Raw genomic sequence first — 15,846 nt, 5'->3', positions numbered from 1 at the left:
CTAGCTGCGTGTAGGTTTTCAACTGAAAAAATAACACATACCTGCACTCGGGTATATCCGTCTAGCCAATTCAGCTTTGAGGTGGAAGTGGCTATAGTTCCTATCACGCTCAGTTGCCAGGCATTTGAAAATTGGGAGGAGCTAGTTGTTTGTAAAATAAGAGGGTTTTGAAAAATGTAATGAATCCAGTGGACATAAAACATATGTTACATTTATACGTACATTTGTAATGTAGTCTACAGTACAGTACCTGTATGTGGTTAACCTCACAGAATTACATACATTGGCCTAATTAGTGGTAGGCAATGTGAATTATCGAGAAATGAAAAAGTAAAACAACACGGACACGGATTTCACAATCATAATCGCGGGAAATATTTGTAATTATCGATTAATAAGATTTAGTTTTAAGATAATATTGAAGCATTGTTGTCAAGGTTTGCTATACATTAGTAATTTAACTTTTTTATGTGGTGCGCGTTATGGCAACTTGACTAGATATGCTAGAAACCCTCCAATTTTATGTCACACAACATATGCATGTGTGTTGTCATGGGGAACCCGATAACAATAAGAGTAGATGAAACATTTAAATCAGAATTACAAAGATAAATCACATACCACTTATCAATGTTAGATTACTTTTAACATTTTTTTCAGTGAGTTCTCACACTTGAACTTCTTGAATCTCTGATTTGGTATAAGTACGCCAGAGCCAACTGACAATGTTGATATTGGAAATAACATACATTGGGCTTAGTAGCAAAAAAAAACATATAGGTAATGTGCAGTGGCATGACAATATATTAAAATGTTGCGTCTTTTTCATACACTAATGACCATGCATGGCCATTGAATTATCAGGATGTACGCGACACGGATATTGCGTATGTGAACAAATTATATTTTAGTCTAATCATAGCTTTTGGATGTATCGATATAATAAAACAGTTGAAATGTGGGGTTTGCAGGGACTATAACAAGTCACAAGGTTTCCCGAAACTAGGCATACGTTCGAAGGGTAACCAGAAACTTGCTATACTTAACCCACTTACTTTAACTGTATAAATATGTGGGCAATCACATTAACTTAGTAGAATTTTAGGTCCAGATCCACCAGCCGTATGATGTGTTCTTTACATTGTTTTTTTCTTTTGATTTTCGAGTGAACTGTTGCGTTTTAGAAGCCACCAGTTTGAAAACAGCCGTTCACCATGGCTGACCACTTAATATTACAGGTTTTCCGTATGATATTATTTAAAAATCGACAAACTGAATGGGAACTAAGTATTTTGTGATAATGTTGGTTATAGATTATGGTTGTTTTAGTTGTTTAGTTGTGCATTTTAAATTTCTCTTGTGATTTTCATTTTTACATTAGGACATCCAGGTTTTCTTGAGACAAATCGCCCATGGGATGTTATAGTCAGTTATTACAATGGAGGTTTTGTACGTACAGTGATACAATGGTGTTTATATGACTAAAGGCCGTACTAGTAATACTATGGGGGTTATATAGTATAAAGGCGATCGTACTGAGATAACAATGTGTGGTTATATGTATAAAGGCGTAAAGTGATACAATGGAGTAAACTCAGTAGATAGGTCTACTAGTCTGATACATTGGTGTTATATGTATTAAAGGCGTACAGTGACTACAATGGTGGAGTTTATAGTGAATAAAGGCGTATCATATGATACATATGGAGTTTATACTGTATAAAGCGTCGTACAGTAATACATGGTGTCTTTCTTATGTAATACAAGGCGTTACTGTCGATACAATTGGTGCGTTATTTTAATATTAAGGTCGTACCAGAGATTACAATGGATGTTATATGTATAAAGTCGTTACATAACTACAATGGAGTTAATGTGTATAAAGGCGTAACATAGATACGAATGGTGTCATATGTGCGTTTACAAGGGCGTTACAATACTACACTGAGTGTTCTTTATATGTATAAAGGCGTACCAGTGTATACAATTGGTGTCCTATGTCTAAAGGCTACTAATACATACAATGTTGTTCATAAATTATAAAGGCGAAAACAGTGATACCAACTCCTGTGTGTCTACATGTATACATAGGCGTAACAGTAATTACATATGTGCGTGTTATATTAACTTAAAGGCGTTACTGTCTAATACAATGGTGCTTATACATGTATATAAAGGCGATCACAGAGTTGATACCAATGGTGTTTTATGTATACAGGCGTACAATCATCTACATGGTTTTACTATGTATAAACGGCTGTAACAGTGATACCAATGGTGTTATATGTATACTTTAAGCTGTAACAGTAATACATACAGGCAGTCTATATGGTATAACTATGGCGTACAGAGACAGCTACAATCGGTGTTATTATGTAAACAGGCGTTACAATAGATACAATTGGTGTTTATATGTATTAAAGGCGTTACAGAGATCTACAAATGGTGTTCACTGCGTATTAAAGGCGTACAGTGATACATATGGTGTTTATGTGAATAATGGCGCTTAACGTAATACAATCGGTGAGTTTATTATGTATACTAAAGGTGTACAGTGATAACAATGGTCGTTATATGTATAATAGGCGTTACCGTATTAATACAAATGTGTTTATATTGTATAAAGTCGGTACAGTTGATACAATGGTGTTATATGTATAAAGGACGTACAGTAAATAAACAATGTGTGTTATATGTGTTATAACAGGCCGTACAGTAACTACATTGAGGTGATTAAAATGTATATAAGGCGGTACAGTAAATATAATCGCGCTATTATTATGTATAAAGAGGCTCGCCGTGTTATTTAACAGGTAATACAATGAATGGTTGATTATATGTATAAAGTGCTTACAGAGACTACAAATCGTTTTAAACATGTATAAAGGCGTACAGAGGATACATTGGAGTTCTATACACGTATAAAACAGGCGTACCTGTAATACCAATGGTGTTATTTTGTATATAGGAGCGTACAGGTTGCGTTACAATGGTGTTTATGTGTTATAAAGCGCGTACAGTGCATATACAACATAGTGTTATATGTATTATTGGAGTACAGTGGATTACTATGCTGTGTTATATGGTATTAGAAGGCGTACCAGTTGTGTACATTGGTGTTATATGTTATAAAATGCGTAACAGTAGATACAATGGTTGTTATATGTATGAAAGGCCGATACAGTAAATACAATGGTTGTACTAGTTATTCGTATAAATGGGCGTCACAAGTAAATACATCTTGGTGTTATATGTATAAAGGGCGGTACAGTGATACAATTGGTGTTATAATGTTATATGAAGGCGTTTCAGTGGAACAAGAATAATCATCTCGCGTGCGCTCAAACTGAGTTTATAAACAATGGTTAATTAAAGATGAAAACTCGACATGTATGAAGTTAACTCTTGAGTTATCCACTACCCAGATTTAGAGCCCATCGGAATTGATGGAGACTAATCACACTAGCATATCACGTTAAATTTCTCAAACCCTAGATTGTTTCACCGTTGGCGGCAGTTGAATGTGTGGACAGTCTCAATTAGTTGCATGACGAACCGGGCAATAAATAATGGGTGGGGGGAACCAAATTACACGCTATGTGAATCCAAAAATCTAAGCCCAAAAACACGACGATCCTATCTCTAGCAATTTTGTCATTTTAATCGAAACTTTCTTGGAGCACTAATACGAACAGTTAATTAATGATTGGATATTAAAATAAGCAGTACTATGACACGAATTATATTGATCTATCTGAAAAAGAAAGGATTTTTCAGAATTCTAAGGTCGAATGTGGATATATATTATTAATTGATAATCCGTCAGTTTGTATCACTAAATTAGCATTGATCCAACAGCTAGACATGTAATTTAAATCCTTTATGAACATATTAAATGTTTGACATTATAATTAGAGGAGCAAAAAGTTTGTGTAATATTACTTTCTATACACACGCACTACAATGAAAAGATATACAATCACCAGTTCATAATTAGTGTGAATTTCATAAATAAACTTGATCCAAAGGGTTAGATATTTATTAGATCAAATGGATATGTATAGGTTTCATTTCGGTGACTTCTGAAATCGAATAAGATATGTGTTAAAAGCGTCATTTCATAATTGGTGTTGATTCTATAAAAACTGTCTTCTGTTGTGAATACAGGTTGCACGGGTGTTAGCACACTTTAATCATTAGTTAACAGGATGTTGTTTTATTTTAATGGAGTAAAGAGTGATTTACCTCTTTATTTGTATTTCTCTTGTAACATATACTGTTTGAAATAGAGATTTGGAACTGAATTGTTGTGGTTTGTGTGATCCCCGAAATACAAGACACTTGCCATAATAATCTTAATTTTTATAAACAACGCTACTATTTTTATAATTACAAGTAGCATATATACAAAGATTTATGAGATACATGCTACATATCAGGCTTACTAAAATACATTCTCCTCTTAATGAACTTTAAGTGTATTTTCCTCACGTCTTCATACGATTTTCATTCGCAATATTTTTTTTTGTGTTTTTCCAAGATCTATTTAATTTCATCTTTGTTTTTTAGCGTTATCACTTCCATTTTTTTTAAATATTAAAACGTTGGTGCAAACCAGTTCAATTGGTAGGGCTAACTAATCGTCAACACAACATCTAATCTTAGTGTAGGCTATGTTTCCGTAATAAATATGCATAATCAAACAAACACAGCATATTGTAAGACCGTTGTACAATTAACAAAAACATTTTATTGTTAGTTACTAATTTTAAGTTATATTGTATGCTAATTTCAGGGTAACGATATATCACTTAGACATCTTGATATTGGAACATTGACATGTAACTTGATGATTTAGCTCCACAATGTCGGTCTTTGAGGGATCTGAAATCTAGCGATACATATACTATGCCCCTGCAGTATTGAGCATGGGTCCCCAGACAGAACAGAAATACCCAATTGATGGTCTGACGAGGGTTTTATAAGTCTGTTTTTTATAAATGTAAAATGCTATCTCAAGTATTTCTACGGAGAAAGTCCAGGGTAATAATTGGCCTTTCCACCGATTTTTATATGTGTGATTCCCATTTCAAGTTTGTCTACATGTTGTAGTTCTTTCTGGTGTAAAATGTATGTATGACCTGTTTGTAGTTTATTATGGATGGGATGTTACATCTGTCTCGGTGGAATGACATTTCCCATGACGTCTCCCATTTGGCAAGCTTTATCCAGGTCTTCTTGAAGACAAATCGCATCTGATGATGATGTTATAACCAGGAATGCAATTATGTCAGTTGCATAAAGACGTACAGTGGAACAAGTAGCCCGAGATTCCACTGGGCCCAGACACCAAACTTAAACACATTATGACAAATAGATTGTCTGGAGAAATCTATCTGTATAATGTCTAAGTATGGTGTCAGGGCCAGAGTATCTCTTGGGCTATGGAACACGAATAATGATTTGGTCCTAAAACTGAGCCCTGGTGAATTCCAGACTTTACAGAAAACCTTTTGCAGAATTATATTTTTTTAACCTCACATTGATATTCCAAATGCAGAAGAGGGCACAGTCTAGGTTAATTTTGATGATGTTAGTCCAGTCGTCAAATTCCTTTAAATATTTACTAGTATTTTATAACACCGCGGTTCTCTTACAAGCTAAAGTATAAAGAAAATCATTCCATGCATTTTGTTTCTCCAAGCAAGCGTTTACAAACCGCGAAGGAAGTTTGTGTAAAAATATTCTAATATAAACACACAATGTAATGTACAATACCCTCATCAGTTTAAATTGAAAACAGTCCGTTTGATCATAAATAGCTTGATAAGACGGAATGGATAAATGGAATTTTAAAACATCATTTCGGTGACAAAAGTTATCAAATCAGATGGTTTGAAGTCCCTATCATACTGGTGTTATCTCTAAAACTATCTATATGTTGTCATCACTGAATCTGTACACCTCGAGTGAAGTAGATTCCTGCCAAGAAGTAACCACGAACTCCTGTTTGGTTTTGGATGGATCACTATACCGAACGGATTGGTGATACTGGATAGTTTGGGCAGTAGTACCCTCCCACGTGATCCGTCAGGTGATGTAAGGTAAACGTTTCTGGAATTCCTACAACATACATAAACATTGTGGTCCCTGGTCCAGTCCAATACCTTTAGGATTCCTCAGACCAGGATCACTATACCTGTAGACTACTGTGTCACTGTCTAGTCGTCTACACACCACGTCATTGGTTATCTCTGTGGAATACAGTAGAGTTATATGTAGATACGGCGACGTATGTGTTACCTCCACTCGTCTTTATAGATTTGGTAACCTTCCCATTGATAGACATGACCTCCACACTATCATCAGTACCGACCAGGATGTTATCCCCGTGTACTGCTATACCCCATTTTATTAAATGGAGCTCTGATATTGGTGATCACAGACAGCTGACCATTCTGTAGTGTACATCTCAGTATGGAGTTCTGGTGTACAGCCACAAATATCTCATCGGCTGTACGTCCACGTGCTATATCTGTAGGATTACCGTCAACTTTGTATTCCCTCTGGTAGGAATATTTATCATCAAACAGTAGGAGACTGTTGTTACTCATATCTGTGATAAGTAATTCATTGTTGTCAGTAAAGATACCTCCCGTCAACCAAGGTTTATCCCACTCCTCCAAGTGTGCTGGCGTTAACTGTATGTACACAGGATACCGAGCCTGTCCATACATCCACCGCTGTCGTTACTGGGGTAGTCTGGACTGTCAGATGCTGTTAGAGATCCCGCCAAGTCGGAAGTCGATGTTGAGTCCGCCAAAGTTAGAAGCTAAAGGTGTCAAAAGTAAATTTCCGATCATGGAAGTTATTTCGACCATTTGCATTTTGTGACACAGTGTGAATGCGACGAGGTGATTTCAACAGTTCCAATGTTTGGCATTTTCATGATTTTATCAATTGTTTCATCTAGCTTCAAAGTGATGTCAAACCTATTTGGTTCTTTCTTGATATTTTGATGCATTCGACGGTAATGTCCCGAAATTTGATTTTTTGTATGTTCTCTTATGACAAATCGGTGACGGTGGTGTTAGCTGATGATCTGAATCCGATATCAACTGGTGTGAATTTTCCACGTTGGTCTGAAATGAATGAACACACTTCCGTCGAGTCATAAGCTGTTCTCTTCTCTCTCTGAAAATATCAGCAACGTCAGACTGGAATGTTGTCTTCAGGATATCTAGTTTGGTTTATACTTTATCTATTCTGTCTGTCATCACAGTTAAAACTTCTTTTTCTTTTGCGTTTAGGGCGTCTATCCCTAAATCATCTTCCTCTATTATCTTCTTTTGTTTCCTCAATCACTTCCTGCAATTCTGACTCAACAGTCCTCGGTGTAGCTGTACTCTTCTTGATCACATCCTTCATTGGTTTTACATTGTTACATTGTCTGTGGACACCAACACACAAGTATTACATAACATAGCACTATGGTCCACACAGTAGAAACCGAATGTGTTTCCCTCATGTTGATAGCACATTTCATAGACACTGGCAAGTAGTCCAATATTTCCAGAGATGGAGTTAAGTTGGTGTGTAGCTGATAGTTTGCTTCTTTCATGATGAATTCGGCACTGAATGCATAGCTTCTCCTCACATTCAGTGCAAGTGACTTCAGCAGGGTTCGATTCTTTTCCCCGAAGACATGGATCACAAAACTGGACTCCAGACATCTGTGCCGAAGGAGAAACAAGCAAATCATTTTTCGGTAGGCATGTCGCCCAGGTACTTACGTCCGCATTGACGTCATCGTTATACGTCGGTGTTTCGCATACTGGACATGGGAAGTAGAGTCTGTCGTCTGCTGTGACGTATTCCGCGCTGATGTATGATGACAAACATCGACAACAGAAAGTATGACCACAGAGCAGGAGTCTAGGTTCGGTATATGGTTTTGTACAGATCATACATCTGTATTCATAAATAGCCTCAGATTCGGCCATGTCTCCTATAAAAAGGCGATCTACAGGTCGATCTGGAATATACAAAATGATTTATTGAAACAAACGTAAGAGTGCATCAGTTTAGGATGTTTATGAATATATTTCAAATATCGGCAAACGTAACTGCCATATTGTCATACTTGTACCTGCGACATAGCCTAGCATGTTTTTTTTTCGGGAAAACTTACAAAACTAAATGACCTCTTGTTTAAAAGTACCTTTGTGATTTATCAACTACACTCAAATGATGACGAATATGTACCGATTTCGTTAATACGAGGTTGTTTTTGCGGTAATGACAAGTTTATACAGTTACATGTAGAATAAATCAAGAAACTTTTCTGCTCAGAAGTCAGATTTTTTCTATGATTAACTTTTTTCTCATACAGATTTTTTAAATAAAAATCCATGGTTGGTATTGAAAATCAAAGATATCTCCTTGACACAATGTGTGATTAACCAGAATTTACTGTTTAGACCATACGCATGACAAAACTAGAGCAATATTTTACCAAAGTGGCTGTTTAATAAGTATGAATATTTGCAAAATTTACAAAACCATTGTTTTTCCATAGAAAATAATAGCAAAACCTTGACAAACAGTTATCTGTTACCCCATATTCCTAAATGTGGAAGATAAAAATACCCATTTTACCCATTTATGACAGAGTAAGAGCTTCACAGAAAAAGTTCCGATGATTAACTTTTTTTAAACAGTTCTAAAGAAAACGCTGTTTCTAAAACCGACATTAAAATTCGAGGTCATCAGTGTGCATGATTTTTTCCCAATACTTTATTTGTTATTTTTTCCAAAAATGTTTTTTGAAGGAAACCAATTTACTTTAATTACACTAAATTGTAGAAATACGAAACCTTGAAAACATATGTGGCAGAAATGAACTTGTATATAGCTACATGTAAAAATGACACAGTTGAGTTAGGTGACAATTTTCAAGGTAAAATGTTAAAGGGGGTCTTTTTGTGACCATTAACTGATAAGCAAAAATAAAAATAAATTTACCTTAGGGATATTCAGGACACCAATTTGTTGGGGGGTTCATGGTATTTTTAGGGGTCAAAGGTAAGGTAAAAGGGTAAAAATTGATTGTTTAAATCGTTTTTTTTTTTTTTTTTTAGTTTTTGACTGCAAATCAGAGGTAAATGTATTTCAGTTCAAAACAACAAATTTAAAAATGAACTAGGTCACACACGCTGCCCTAATGAAGCATTTTAGCATCAAAAGAAGTTCTGAAAATTTTCATTTTACAACGATTTGATAGCTTTAGAGATTGATGTTAAGCACTTCATGTTGATCTTGGTATGATGTGCTAAAGATGATTACATTCTAGGATCACACGGGGTGGGGGACGGATATACATTAAAGCATATCCAATGGATGGTATCATCTGTTAACTAGGCATATTGTTGGGTTTAAATTATTAAAGTTTCACAATTATTTTTTTTTTTGAAAATCACAACATCTTTTTTATTTATGAAACCAGATTGAAACCTCACCGTAGAACATTCTTAAGAGAAAAATATCGATATTTAGAAATGCGGTGACCATGTTTGTGTAGACCTACCTGATATGGGGCATTTTGTTTACTCACTGGCGAGCCTATCACCATTTTACCGGTAAAGATACATAGTACATAGATACATCATTTTATTTATACCACTAAGATTTATCTATGGCCACTAGAACAGGTCCACTTATATGTAAAGCCATCCTCGATACTCCAGGGGTTCCGATCACTTACGATCTCTACAATGTAAAGCATGGTATGGTAACACAATTTTAACATTTATTGAAGAAAAGAGGTTAAAATGAACTTTACATTTTCACTTTCTGTTTACATAGGATTACAATTAAAAGGGTGTGGAACAATTTTAACTTCTGAAGACATGACTATGTATATATATTTAACGAAAATATAATTATGAACATTGTCTTTTGTTTGGTTGCATTCCTGATTTTGATAATATTTTTAATATTTCTGTGCTTGAGAATGATCTCTGTTGTTAATTTCTCCTGGTACCTAACTATAGTGTAATTATAGACAAGACGAACGACAACTCGTACTTTTCCACACTACACTTACTGCATCTCTATACAATCTCGCCATTTATACTTTCATTGTAATGGTATGTAGAGGAAACACAATTTAACTAGTTTATTTTCCGAGTGTGAAATATTACCCGTGTTATAACCCTTACTAAGTAAAGCGTGCTGTCATCATTCATTTTTAGATCAATTTTCTGTTTACACTTACACTCTGTTCCAACTTGATAACCCCGACATTAAAAAAATATAGCAGAAATTATAAATTTATGAGAGATAATATGAATTTCTCCATATCATGAAATTGAATTATATTGAAACTGGTACATTTTAAATTGAACTTTACAATATTACTTTCGGTTTGTGTAGGATTACCATTATAAAGGTATGAACAAGTTTGTTTTTACTTCACAGAAATTACGATTATATAAAACAAAGAACTTCGACCGCATTTTGTGGTCATTAATCACGTCTAATTATGTCAACATTACCTTTTGTTTGTATGTTGTCCTTATTTCGGTTATATTTTCAATATTTCTGTGCTTTCTTATCTCTGTTGTTGGCGATCCTTGGTAACTATGGTCTAACTATAGACAACACGAACGACAACTCGTTCTTAATCAACTTCCTCATTTGTAGCATTCCAAATGACAAATATTAGCATAGGCTACAGAGTTTGAATGTTAGTATTATCCGCAATGAATGTAGTTTGTTTTTACACATGGAAATATCAAACATGTGAAACAATGCCGTGAACTGGATTTCGATTGCGGGACCTCAATATTGAATTACTACTAAATCCGTGGTGGCCCGCGGACTCGGTACATGCAATAACATTCTTCTTAAGTAAAAGTTCTTAAAGTGAAGTTAAAAACAGGAACTAGAAATACTTAATAAATTACATATTCAAAACCCTATCTAGACTATGAGCCTTACCTCTCTTCAATATATAATAGCATCACCAGTTTGATCCTCAGTTATATTTTATTCTACTGAATTCCTCAGTAATAAAATATTATCTCCATTTAAGTTTTAGGAAGTCAAGTTATCCAAATTAGTCACATTTCTATCTGATTGACTCTAAAACTCCAATGTCAGGAGTTTTAATGTTTCTTTTTGTGATTTTTGATAAAATTCATGAGAGTTACTATTTCTTAAGTATTTTAGCATATCACATCAGACACGAATATATTATACAATTATGGCTCTCTGTGGAAGGATACATCTAGAATTGTCTCCATGGAAAGAGTTATTTCCTCAAGGGGAGACACAAACTGACATATTAATTTTATTATATCGAACAAAGTGAAAACCACATTAAGTTAATATATGCAACACCAGCGAATGACATATATCTAATTAACGCAATGACATGTAAAATAGTTGCCACTAACATTTTTTTCTAAATTCGTTGGCCTGCAGTCAATGGGATCGACATCACACCCTTTACTCCATGATATTTGATAACTAATGTACTTTTAATGAGAAATAGCGGTAAAAAGAATAGTTAGCGGACAAACGTATAAGGGACGAACTGTAATTTAAATAGCCCACTATCTACTCTACATTTCTCTACATCTCTACGTTTCTCATCAAGTTGGAGTTTATGTCAAGTGGAGTGAGAGTAAATCACTGATAGAAAGAACCGATTTAAAGGCTGGGGTTGTGGGAACCGAGATGATTCCAGTTTATATGGAGTTCATTTAATTCTAGTTCTAGGTATGGAGTTTCATTTAATTCTAGTTCTAGGTATGGAGTACCATTTAATTCTAGTTTCAGGAAAACTGAGTATTTACGTGACTGTGTTCTACACGAAAGAGTCTGATATGTGTACAGGAGTGCATGTCTTCTGTGGCGGATTGGAGGGATGAGGAGGTATTTTCTGATGTTTACTATGTTGCATTATGTTATGTAGCATGGTTAGTCGCATGCCAATTCTACTTTGTTCTAGTGAGCGTCAGTTTAGGTGTTGTGTCATGTAACCAACACTGGAGGTGTTTCTGTGTTTGTTGGTGACAAATCTGGCTGCTATTATATGCATAATATGTCCATACATATTGCATCGCCTGCATTTCACTTCATTTGGACAATTTTTAGTCATATGACCTTGTTCCAGATTTTTGGTACACTTGATATTGAAGTTAGGCTGACCTCTGTAGGAGAGAATAGCTATATATCTCCCCACTTCCATTGAGTAGGGCAGGTGAGTTGAATGTTTTTTAACCACTGCGACTCTGTCGCCAGTCTCATACTTCGTTAGTCTCCCTTCAAAAATATTTTTTTAATTCTGATATAGGTACTATCTTCGTCATATGGGTGGTTTGGATTATTGTTGTATATGGGAATCGTCTTACCTCTAAGTGATAGGCCTTCTGTTAATATTGCTGACCTTCTATCATCATTGTCTGTATAGATTCTCCAGAGTCCATTCACTCGTTGGAGACCTACGATGGTCTCCGCCGGTACATCTTTGGATATTTTTTTTGTAAAGTTCAACATGAGAAATCCAACTGCTTCTTGCTGGCTTAGTATTTCCAAAAAATATGTTTCTTTTTTAAAAACAGGTTTTGTTGTATTTTCATTTGTGACTTCTGCAAAGGTAGCCGCACGCTATTGTTCTTTGTTCTCATACAGACCTTGGTCTAGTTTAAGTCTTGTTATGCACACTGTGACGAGTGTTCCGCTTAAAAACTCGCACTTCTTCAAATTCGACGACGAAAAATTGCCTTAATACTCAATAAATCATCGAAATCAACGCAGAGCCGATAACCAAGCCCCCACCATAGTCAAGGGCAGGTCACTCTTCGAAATATGAAATGTTTGATGATTAATGGTCGTTCCTCTTCCAATACGTATAAGTATATGTATACGTATACCGCTTATTGTAAGTGTCTCTTATAAGTATCTATTGAACTCATCTATCAACTTAAACATACTGTTTCAGCATAATTTTGATTATATAGAGATAGACCAATGTAGTGTAGAAAAAAGAAGCATTTCTTAACATGTTTATATAAACATCTTAACATGTTTAGATAAACATGTTTATAATCTATTTTTAAGTTATCAGTTTAAGTATGAGTAAGAGTAATTTACATTGATTAGTACATCTTTAAGCAATCAGCAAGTTTATTCACAAAATGTATTGTAATTACATGTTTTACCCTCCTCCACCTCCTCTCCTCCTGCTACTCATGCAACTATGAGGGTTTGTCTGTATGATTTCTGAAGAAAGGCTCAATCTCAGATACATTTGTTTGAGTGGAATGAAATTTCCTATGACTTCTCCGAGTCAAAAATGGATGCAATGGTGTTATCTGCACAGAGGCGTAAAGTGGAACAAGAAGAATGATGGTCCTAAAACTGAACCCTGGGGGACTGCAGACATCCACATATCGAGTTTTCACCTTTAACCATCACAACCTGCTATCTATTACTAAGCTCTCAATCAAGGTGCTAACCTTATCACTGACTCCATAGTAAGATATATAGTCTGAGAGAATGAGTAAATTATAAGGACACGTTTTCGATTATATGGTTTGACTGGTTTGACCTAGTTGTTCGTTTATGATTTAAAAACGGATCTGATGATTTTATATCATTTATTTATATTTTTCAGACAAGCCTTGCCGAACCCTCATAGGCCTGTTTCAAAAACTGCAAGTCCGTAAGAATGAAATAATGACTTTTACAAATGGTAGAACCGGTTGTTCCGAATAAACGAAAACGGTCCGGGGCAACAGTCTGCTTTTATTCTTCTGATACTATTCTGATACTGGTCGGTTTGAGCACTCGACAGTAGTGTGTATTTTCCCTATTCTTCTACATTAGCATTTTATATTTTGAAGCGGCAATGGCTAACCTCCAGTCGCTTGGAACGGATAGAATTGAGAGTGTTTTGAGCAATTTGTTTTGAGCAATTTCTGAAGCCAAGTGCTTGTGGATCCTTTGTTTGAGCTCGTCAGGACCAGCAACTTTACAAGGAGTTAAGTCAGGGTAGGAAAATGTGGAGTGGATGGAATATTGCATTTGTTAGCAAATTCTTAAGCAGAAAAATTGCTGAAAACCGACTAGAATAGGAGAGTTAGTATTTCTTCTTTAGCTATGAAAACTGTAACTAGTTTGCCTTCAGATTTCAGGTGTAATCTGTTCTTTTGGTTTTTTTATACAAAATCAAAACCTTTTAGAAGCACTGTTAGATATAATTTTCCAAGATTTTTTTTGAATTCATTAACATTTTAGCTACTTTATTTCCTAATATATAATTACAATTTGAATCTTGCTTTAGATCTTTCTTATAGATTATCAATTATATGAATAAAATGTATTGCATACAGAAGGCCTACGCAATGTTCGTACAAATACTTTTTGCAGAATTTGTAATTGTTTTTTCGTTCTTGTGCATCACATTTTCTAAAATGACATTTATATCCATCGCTATTTAATGTATTGACATTCCATACTTACATATCTAGTTCAATTTTGTTATTACAAGTCCATTTGTCATTCATAGATAATCGTTTTTCCGTACATTCGTTCTTTTGATTTTAGCCAATATTTCATAAAACGCGATTCTCTACAAAATTATCAAGTAAAACAATACAAGCATCTCTTTTAACTCCAAACAAGAGAACATGAGTGAAGTTTGTGCGAAATAATTTTGAACGGTTTTCATTTTAGAGCCATCCAAAAATAGCCATAAAATTTGAACAAAACAGAAAAATTACGCCGTTTTAGTGACGTCATGATTTGACGCCGTTTTTGTAGCGTAGCAGATTGACGTCAAGGTACACTTATGTTACATGTTATGAAAAATAACATCATAAAAAGCTTTCCATCAATTCTAAATTACAATACTCACATCATTATACCTCATTAGTATTCATCAAATACATTCACACGCTAAAACAAATATGCAGTTGCCTTCATAGAAAGTATTCGTTGGTCGAAATTTAATTTAACAACTGTATTACGAACCTATAATGTATTTACTTTATACATAATAACTAGTGAATACTGTAACATCATCAGAGAAAGATTGGATGTATTTATTTCATTGATGGTTTCTGATTAAGTACACTAGAAAGACACAAATATAAAACGTCAAATATGTATGTCTAAGTAGATCTAATGTGTATGATGGAATTGGTTTTTAGTCAATCCATCCATAGATGATATAACAGAGGTCATCATACAATATTGCGTAATGGTGTTTTATATATCTAAAAGATTGCAAGACTGAGTTTAACGATTGAAATCAGATTAAATGAATGTGAACTATAACACTTTCAAACAGTATTGATATAAGGAGATTTATTGTTTCTGCTCTGGTTAGCGCTCAACATTTAGGGAGTGGAACGACTGGTTCATCCGTTCTCAGTATAATGTGACCGAATGGGGTGTGTTGCTTGGCGTCTTCGGCGGCATGCTTCAGTGATATAGCACTATAAAAAGGGCAATAGTTCCACTATACAAGAAGACACAACGCGAACATACCGCAGTCTCCGAAAACACACACCACACACAACATACACGCTACAAACTGCATACATGGAAGGTCGCCCTTACATGACCCTGACTGTTAATAGGACGTTAAAATAATAAACCAAAACAAACCAGAAATGTAATGTTATCTTTTTTGCTATAATTAGCGCCTTTCTGTTTTGTGAAGAAAAGATGAAGTTGTGTAAATGCCCCATCTCATGGATCCGCATTGTATCCCATATTACGTGAGTCATTTACGTGTGAATCATAACATAATAATGCATCTCAAAGGACAAA

At 34.9% G+C, this 15,846-nt stretch overlaps 1 protein-coding gene and 1 pseudogene across 1 annotated transcript in view; one reads left to right on the top strand and one right to left on the bottom strand.

Annotated features, from left to right (window-relative positions):
- Nucleotides 1-15,846, top strand: part of LOC138335443 (tripartite motif-containing protein 3-like) — a 134,063-nt gene that overhangs the window by 49,080 nt on the left and 69,137 nt on the right. The gene's annotated exons all lie outside the window — the stretch shown is intronic.
- On the bottom strand, nt 5,047-10,665 carry LOC138335441 (tripartite motif-containing protein 2-like; annotated as a pseudogene).

This window comes from Argopecten irradians, chromosome 11 (assembly GCF_041381155.1).
Source record: "Argopecten irradians isolate NY chromosome 11, Ai_NY, whole genome shotgun sequence".
Lineage (NCBI taxonomy): Eukaryota > Metazoa > Mollusca > Bivalvia > Pectinida > Pectinidae > Argopecten > Argopecten irradians.
Note: the sequence above shows the minus strand (reverse complement) of the source record. Positions and strands in the feature narration are given on the sequence as shown.